Source organism: Salvia hispanica, chromosome 2 (assembly GCF_029641045.1).
Source record: "Salvia hispanica isolate PSC_SH4W2 chromosome 2, Shi_PSC_v1, whole genome shotgun sequence".
Classification (NCBI taxonomy): domain Eukaryota; kingdom Viridiplantae; phylum Streptophyta; class Magnoliopsida; order Lamiales; family Lamiaceae; genus Salvia; species Salvia hispanica.
In genome coordinates this window covers 44,754,623-44,763,407 of record NC_142693.1, presented here as the reverse complement: position 1 = coordinate 44,763,407, position 8,785 = coordinate 44,754,623, and the positions used below count along the sequence as shown (strand labels likewise).

The following is an 8,785-nucleotide window of genomic DNA, read 5'->3' as shown; positions in this document are numbered from 1 at the left end:
TAATTTGGGAGCTGTATAATTTGGCTTATCCACTTGGAATTAACTTGGTATAAATAAACCTTATACTACTAAGAAATTTATTTGTATACCCTGGCAAATTTGGAGCCACAGAAGGAATTATTTTACAAAATTGAAATTTGAAACCACAACCAAAAATAAGTCAAGAAAAATGATGATAATGTCTTCTTCCTCTAACACCAGACCTTCTTCCTCCACACTCTTCACTCCACCACCACCACCACCACCACCGTCTCCGCCGCGGCTGCTCTTCATTACTCCTCCTACCGCATTTCCCAAGCTTCTCCACCGTGCGAGAATTATAACATCCATCAAATCTATCGACGTCTCCAAAGAAGAGGATAAGGAACCGGAAACGAATCTTGACGCGAGACGGTTCGAGGAGAAATTCGCCGTCGTGAACACGGGAATCTACGAGTGCAGATCCTGCGGGTATAAATACAACGAGACCGCGGGAGACCCGTCGTACCCGATTCCGCCGGGGCTTCCCTTCGAGAAGCTTCCAGAAGATTGGAGGTGCCCCACGTGCGGCGCGTCGCAGAGCTTCTTCGAGAGTAAGAGAATGGAGATTGCGGGTTTCGAGCAGAATCAGCAGTTTGGATTGGGAGGGAACGCGCTGACGTCTGCCCAGAAACTTCTGCTCATCTATGGGGGTTTGCTTTTGGGGTTTGCTCTCTTCTTATCTGGATATTTTCTGCAATGATCCATCGCCTGTTTTTTGGTATTTGTTTATTATGTATATCCAATTATAATTTTAAGTTGTATATCAATTGGAAAATGGAAATACGCCTGTTTTTTGTTTGATAAAATGCTGCTGAGATCAACAGATAGGATTTGGTAATGAGTGAATTTGGTTGAAATAATAGAAATGGTAGAGAAATGCCATTGAAGAAGATGGCAAAAATTGTGATGCTAAAAAGAAAGAGTGAAAAGGGGAAATTTTTTTTTTGGTTTAACCACAGGTATACCGAACCTGTTTTTTGACGGAATTCGACTAATTCTGTTCGACCGGACTTGCAGATTAAGGCTGAAAGTCTCCTAGCAGGTGGTGGAGTTTGAACCCGTAACCTCATAATCACCATAACTAATGACTACATTTTGGCAAAAATTACTTGCAAGTACAATAAAATGTATTTATATAAGGCTAGGAAAAGTGCTAAAGACTAACTAATAAAAAGGAATAACAATTTCAACTAACTAATAAAATGCTAATTACTTACATTTAATTTTTCCTTTCAACAATAATAAAGGTTAAGTTAGGTTTTGCTTGCTATTATGCTGCTAGAGATAGAATTTGGGAAAATAATTTTAATTGTCGGAGCTATCGACATATAAGGGGTGTTCGGTTTGCAAGATTGTATCCGGGATCAAATTTGTAGCGTGTTTGGTTCATGAGATTCAACCCCACAACTCAATCCTAGATGGATGATCATGAGATAATCAGTCATAGCTAACTCATATGACTAAAATAATCTCACAACTCAATCCTAGATTGTATCTTCGTATTATTTTATTTAGGAATCTGGACGCCACCATAGTAGTTTGGTAACGACTAACGAGGAAGTTGAGAGAGTAGGTTTTGGTGGAAGAAATAAGTTTTTGCCAGAATTTGTGTTGATAAATCGTTGTTATGAGTTTGCAAGTTTGCAACTCTATGAAAATTCTTTATTTTATCAGAGAAATGAGTTTCTGCACACGGTTTTTTTAATCTTGTTCTTTGGTAGATTAGATATTTTTGAGATTATGGTATAGATAGGATATACATTATACAATGATATGATTATCCTTTACGGAAAAGGATATATAGCCATTTAGTAAATCACAAAGTTTGGTCAAAATCTGGTATATCACACAAAGTTTGAAATTCGCTAATTAAATCAAGACGTTTCAATTTTCTAGTTTGTCCCATCAATTAAATTTTAGGTGGAATCTTCATTGACGTGGATTGATATTTCAAGATGGATTGAGATTTAAATCACTAAAAAGATGCTTGTAATCCAAAGTGTAATTATAAGAAGCTTGATCTTAAAGTTGAATTGAGATTTTAAGATGGATTTTAATGTAGAGATGCAAAGATTCCACCTTACATTCGACTCATGGGATAAACTAGAAAAGTATTTAATTAGCGGATTTTAAACTTTGTGGGATGGACAAGATTTTAAACAAACTTGGTGATTTAAATAGGTATTATCATAATATATATATATATATATATATATATATATATATATATATATATATATATATATTGGGGAGCACTAGGGCGCATCCTTAATTAGAGTGCTAACGTACATCCAACCACGTGCTGCCATGTGGCACGAAAAATGCAATATTGTATATATAAAAATGCAATACACATTTGTGAAGTTGTTCATGCATTTCCGCATATTGCATTTTAGTTATAGGAAAATTGCATTCTTTATTGTTAAGTTTTGCATTTTCACATAAATTGCATTTTATATTGTTAAGTTTTGCATTTTCACATATATAAATGCAATCCGTATAGATATAAAATGCAAATTAAACAGTCAATATCGAAAATGCAAAACTCAACAATAAAAAATGCAATCTTCATATAACAAAAATGCAATCTGTCGAAATTCATATTGCATTTTTCTGTATATAATATTGCATTTTTCGTGCCACGTGGCAGCATGTGATTGGATGTACGTTAGCACTTTAAAATTAGTTAGCATATTAGTACATCCCTATATATATATATAATCCAGACCAAATCCTGACCATGAGATTTGCCAATCTGATGGTCAATAATTATCCAGAAACACAGAGGGTCATTATTAAGCAGTTTTAGGTCATATTATAAATTTTTGGTTTGATGTCATGTTAAGATCATTTTAGGTCATCCTTACTATAATAACCTAATAATAAACTAACAATGACCTAAATATGACCTCCATATGATTGGTTCTGCGTTGTTGTTATATATATATATATATATATATATATATATATATATATATATATATATATATATAGAGTTGTGATCAATGTCGAACCTTTCTTAAAGACCGAACTAGAGACCAAATTTGGGCCACTCATTTTTCTTAATCTTATGGTTATGATTAATTTAGAATATATTTAATATTTTATTAAATAAAAACTTTTTAAATTTTTTTTAAATTTTTTTTTTTAAAATTATAAAAAAAAATTAATTTTTTTTTTTAAAAAAATTTTTAGAATTTTTTTTTATTCGATAAAAACTTGCTGGAGTAAATAATGAACTATGTTCACTACATAATGAACTAAATGAATGTATGTTATGAAGTAATTTTTCGCATTCATTATATATTGAATTTACTTAAACTGAAAGATAATTATGTCATAACACATTATGAAGTAATAAAATAATAAATGAAGTAATAAACTAATGAAATGAAGTAGTAAACTAATGAAATGAAGTAATAACATAACTGAATGAAGTAATAAACTAACGGAATGAAGTAATAGCATGACTGAATGAAGTAATAAACTAACGGAATGAAGTACTAAACTAATAGAATGAAGTAATAACATGATTGAATGAAGTGATAAACTAACGGAATAAAGTAATAACCCTAAACCCAACTGAAAGATAATTATGTCATAACACATTATGAAGTAATAAACTAATGGAATGAAGTAGTAGCATGACTGAATGAAGTAATAAGTTCATAACATACATTCATTTAGTTCATTATGTAGTGAATATAGTTCATTATTTACTCCATCAAGTTTTTATCGAATAAAAACAAATTAAAAAAAATAAAATAAAAATATAAAAAAATTTAAAAAAATTAAAAAAAACATTTTTATTTAATAAAATATTAAATTAATTGTAAATTAATCATAACCATAAGATTAACAAAAATGAGTGGCCCTAATTTGGTCTCTAGTTCGGTCTTTAAGGGTGGATTTGTGATTAATAGAATTATATATATATATATATATATATATATATATATAGGGGCGCACTATGGTCCATAAGGCAAATTCTGTCAAAAATCAAAGCAAATCTCAGCTCTTGGATCCTCAGATTAGATGGTTGTGATCATAATACCCGAGATACATTATTACACTAAAAGCGTTACATTATTAACTAGGCTACATTATTAGACCGCACAATCTACATTATTAGACTACAGCTGTTACATTATTAGTCAAGCTACATTATTAGACTACACAATCTACATTATTAGGTGACACGTGACATTAATCTAACGGTTACATTACAGGATCCAATGGCTGAGATTTGCTTTGATTTTTGACAGTATTTTACTTATGGACCTGATCACATCCCTATATATATATAGGGTTTTGATCTATGAAGACCAGATTTAAATACAGAAACGCAGAACACGGTCATACGTAAGGCATTTTTAGGTCATAGTTAGTTTATTTTTAGGTCATGCTAACAAAGCATGACCTAAAATGATCTTAACATGACATAAACCCAAATATTATAATATGACCTAAAACTACTTAATTATGACCTTCCGTGTTTTGGGTTAATTATTGACCATTAGATCATCTAATCCTAGGGCCAAGATTTGGGCTGCATTTCTGGATTTAAATGCATTCTTATTTTGATCATCTCCCTATATAGATATATATATATATAGATATGAAAAGGATTTGAATACATCCCTATATATATATATATATATATATATATATATATATATATGAAGATAAAATAATATTCTGTTCCATAAAATGAAGACCAGATTTAAATACACGATATTCTGTCCCTATCATTTTATGGGTCAAAAGTATCATTTTTACTAAAAATGATATTTATACACGATAAAATGATATTTTTTCAGCATGCATAAAATGATACTTTTATTCCATAAAATGATATTCTGTTCCATAAAATGATGTGATCATATCATCCATATATATATATATATGTATGTGATCATATCATAACCCATATTTATGGTGATAACCTAATAACCCTCATTTTATGGACGAAAAATATCATTTTATGGAACAGAATATCATTTTATGGAATAAAAGTATCATTTTATGCATGCTGAAAAAATGTCATTTTATCGTGTATAAATATCATTTTTAGTAAAAATGATACTTTTGACCCATAAAATGATAGGGTTATTAGGTTATCACATAAATATGAGTTATGATATGATCGCACCCCTATATATATATAAAAAAAATCAAAACATCTAATCACTCGTACTTTATTACAACATTTAATTTATTCTCTCTTATCTCTTCTACTTTATTCCTCTCTCCTGTTTTATTTTATTTTCATTAATCCATTTACCACAATTACAAGGCCAAATTTGACCCTGTACGGGTTTTTAGAAATTTAGTGCTCTAGAAAATAGATGGAAAAGGTTAGTAGAACGTAGGTCCTACCTACTTTTATACATATTACTTACCTTGTCCCAAAATATAGACAAACTTGTACTCCCTCCGTCCCAAGGAAGATGACCCCTTTCTTGGGCGGCACGCGATTTTATGCAAATTTATTTTGTGTGTTGAGAGGAGAGAGTAAAGTAAGAGAGAGTGAATAAAGTAGAGATAAAGGTGTTTCCATTTTAAGTAATGGGTCATCTTAGCTGGGACAAACTAAAAAGGAAAGTGGGTCATCTTCAATGGGACGGAGGGAGTATATGATACGAGTTTTAATATGCAATTGTAAAGTAAGAGAGATATTGAAAAAAATAAGAAAGAGAGAGAGAGAGAGAAAAGGTAGTGAAAGTAGTATTAGTTGATTGTGGGATCCACATTATTAGTGGTATATAATTGGTTAAAAACTTTACATATTTAGACTTTGCCTAAATTTGAGGGACGGCCAAAAATGGTACTCCCTCCGTTCCATGTTAATAGAGGCGCTTATTTTTGGCACGAAGATTAAGAAGTGTGTTAAGTGTATAGTGAATAAAGTAAGAGAGAATAAAGTAAGACAAAGTAAATTTTTTGTCAAAAATAAAAATGACTCAATTTTATTGGAACTTTCACAAAATAGAAAATTATTCAATTAGCATAGAACAGAGGGAGTACTAGTCTATTGTGAACTTAATTTTTCTTTCAACTCAGAAGAATTAAATAAATAGTTTCAGGAAATTTGTTGATTTTGGTTTGAAGGCACTGTGATCTTGTGATGTACTCCCTCTATTTCTTCATAGTTAAGTCATTTTTCCATTTCGAAAAGTTTCTTTATAGTTGAGTCATTTCTATATATGGTAACATTTTTCTCTCTCTTACTTTACTCTCTCTTACTTTATTCTCTCTACTTTATTTACTTTATACTTTATTCTCTCTACCTTTTCCTCTCTCTTACTTTTTTATCTATTTATTTAACACACTCAATATTCATTTCTAAAACTCCGTACCGAAAAATTTCGCCTCAACTATGGCGAAACGGAGGGAGTACCAATTTTGGATATACTATCAATTTCTTTGTGCAAGAGATTTTCTTGTAAATCACGATCCCCCACTATCCTTTGCCTTCCAGAATCCCTTAATACCTGCTACTCGACCTATTTATACTCCCTCCGTCCCACATTTATAGTAACATTTAGTTATGACACGGATTTTAAGGAATTGGTAGAGTGTGTAATTAATGAAGTGAGATGTGGAGTGGTGTAATAAATGAAATGAGATGGTGGAGTGAGATGATGGAGTGTGTAATAAATGAAGTGAGATGATGAAGTGTATAATAAATGAAATGAGTTGGTTGAAGGTGGGTCCTTCTTTGACTTTTTGATTTTTTATTTTTGTTTTGATTTATTTTAATATAGATAATGACATTTGGGTGTAATTTTAGTGAATAATGGGGTAAAATTTTATGTGCAAATATGGTAAATTCTAGATGTTACTCCAAATGTGGAACGGACTTTTATGGCAAAATGTTACTACAAATCTGGGACGGAGGAAGTACTTTGTTGCTTGCTACTGAGTGTGAAGCCCGATACCTGAAATTGGTAATCCCTACAAACTTCTCAATTCAACATCAATTTGACTTTCACCTCCAACAATCATAGGATCCTGACTCTACACTGTCAAATTAGTTTGAAGCTTTTGTAATTCAAGGTGATTTTAGTTGGAGGAGGGTGGCTATGACTATTATCACATGATTATCTATTTAGGATTGAGTTGTGAGATCAATCTCATAAACTAAACACAATACATATTTAATCCCGAGATATAATCTTGCAAAGTGAACATGCCTAATATGTATTAATTTTGTAGTTTTTGATCCCTCTATTTGGTAAACGCCACCTTCCAATTAAATTGTTGCATTTTGTGTTGTCAGACCAATAGTATCCACTGGCGGATCCAATGACTATTATCGAATGATGAGAGAAACTGGCCTAAGGATTTTAAGTTACAAAGTTATTTCAATGTCAAAGACTTGAATCAATCCCTTGACCATTTGGTTAAGGATGGACGAGTCTCAAACAACTCGACCGTTTAAGCTATTGCATCTTGTCATAAAGATCCTTGTTGCTAATAATGGCAAATGAATAAGTATAGTACTATCATGTAGAATAAAATTTTCTTCGTTAAGATGTACAGTTGCTAGTGTAATTCGATGGATTGGTAGGTAAGCCAAGATGGAAGATTCCTGTATATGTCCAAGTTATATTCTTGTTGGATACTCGAAACAAGTTCCAATTTTATTGGTGATTCAAACAACAAAAGGTATATATATTACTATGTCCTATACTTGTCCCTAATAATTGTGATATTATTCCTAGTTTATAACGTTACGTTTTTATTCACGACACCACCTAAATATATATGTCCAAGTTATATTCTTGTTAATTACTACTAAATAGTATATAAATATAATTTGGCATGGTCTGCACACTCGACATGGGTGAAGTGAAGCAGCTTTCTGTTGAAGATGGCGAATGCCGGAGTAACCTCATGCGGGCTCAATGGCTGAGAGCAGCAATCCTCGGGGCAAACGACGGCCTCCTCTCCACCACCTCCCTCATGCTAGGCATCGGTGCTGCAAAGGAGGACCGCAGCCTCATGATCCTATCAGGGGTCGCCGGAGCTGTTGCTGGTGCTTGCAGCATGGCCGTAGGGGAATTCGTCTCCGTCTCCACCCAAAGAGACATTGAAAACACAAATATTAACAAGTTCAGTGTAGAATGCGAGGATGTGAAGATTCAAGAATCCGCCAAACATCCGCTCTCACCGGGCCTGCCTAATCCGTACAAGGCTGCTGGAGCGTCTGCTCTGGCCTTCTTGTGCGGTTCGCTTGTCCCTATAGTGTCAGCATTGGTATTTACTCGACACGGGATTAGGTGCATCGCTTTGGTACTAGTGACCTCTCTGGCTCTACTCCTTTTCGGTGGGGTTGGGGCTCGGTTGGGCGGCTCTCCGGTTCGGATATCTGCCCTAAGAGTTCTACTTGGAGGTTGGATTTCCATGGCTCTCACCTATGGCTTGCTCATGCTTTTGGATAAAGACCGTCATTAAGCCTTCTATATTTTACATATATACTTCCTCTGTCCCATTAAAAATGAAACGTTTTTCTTTTTTGGTTGTCCCATTAAAAATGAAACATTTCCTAAAATGGAAACAATTCTATCTCTACTTTTTCATCTCTCTTACTTTACCTTCTCTTCATTAACTCAAAAAACAACACTAAATAAAATCCCGTACCGATTCCCAAATGTTTCATTTTAAGTGGGACGGAGGGAGTATATTCTTCAATACATTTGTTGACTCATATTGGTAGTTTTGTGCCTATCTTCAATCGACCAAACTTCTTCATCTTCGT

The 8,785-nt window shown here is 32.9% G+C and overlaps 1 pseudogene; it reads left to right on the top strand.

Moving 5' to 3' along the window:
* Window positions 1-7,866: 7,866 nt before the first annotated feature.
* Window positions 7,867-8,481, top strand: LOC148932499 (vacuolar iron transporter homolog 2 pseudogene; annotated as a pseudogene).
* Window positions 8,482-8,785: the final 304 nt, after the last annotated feature.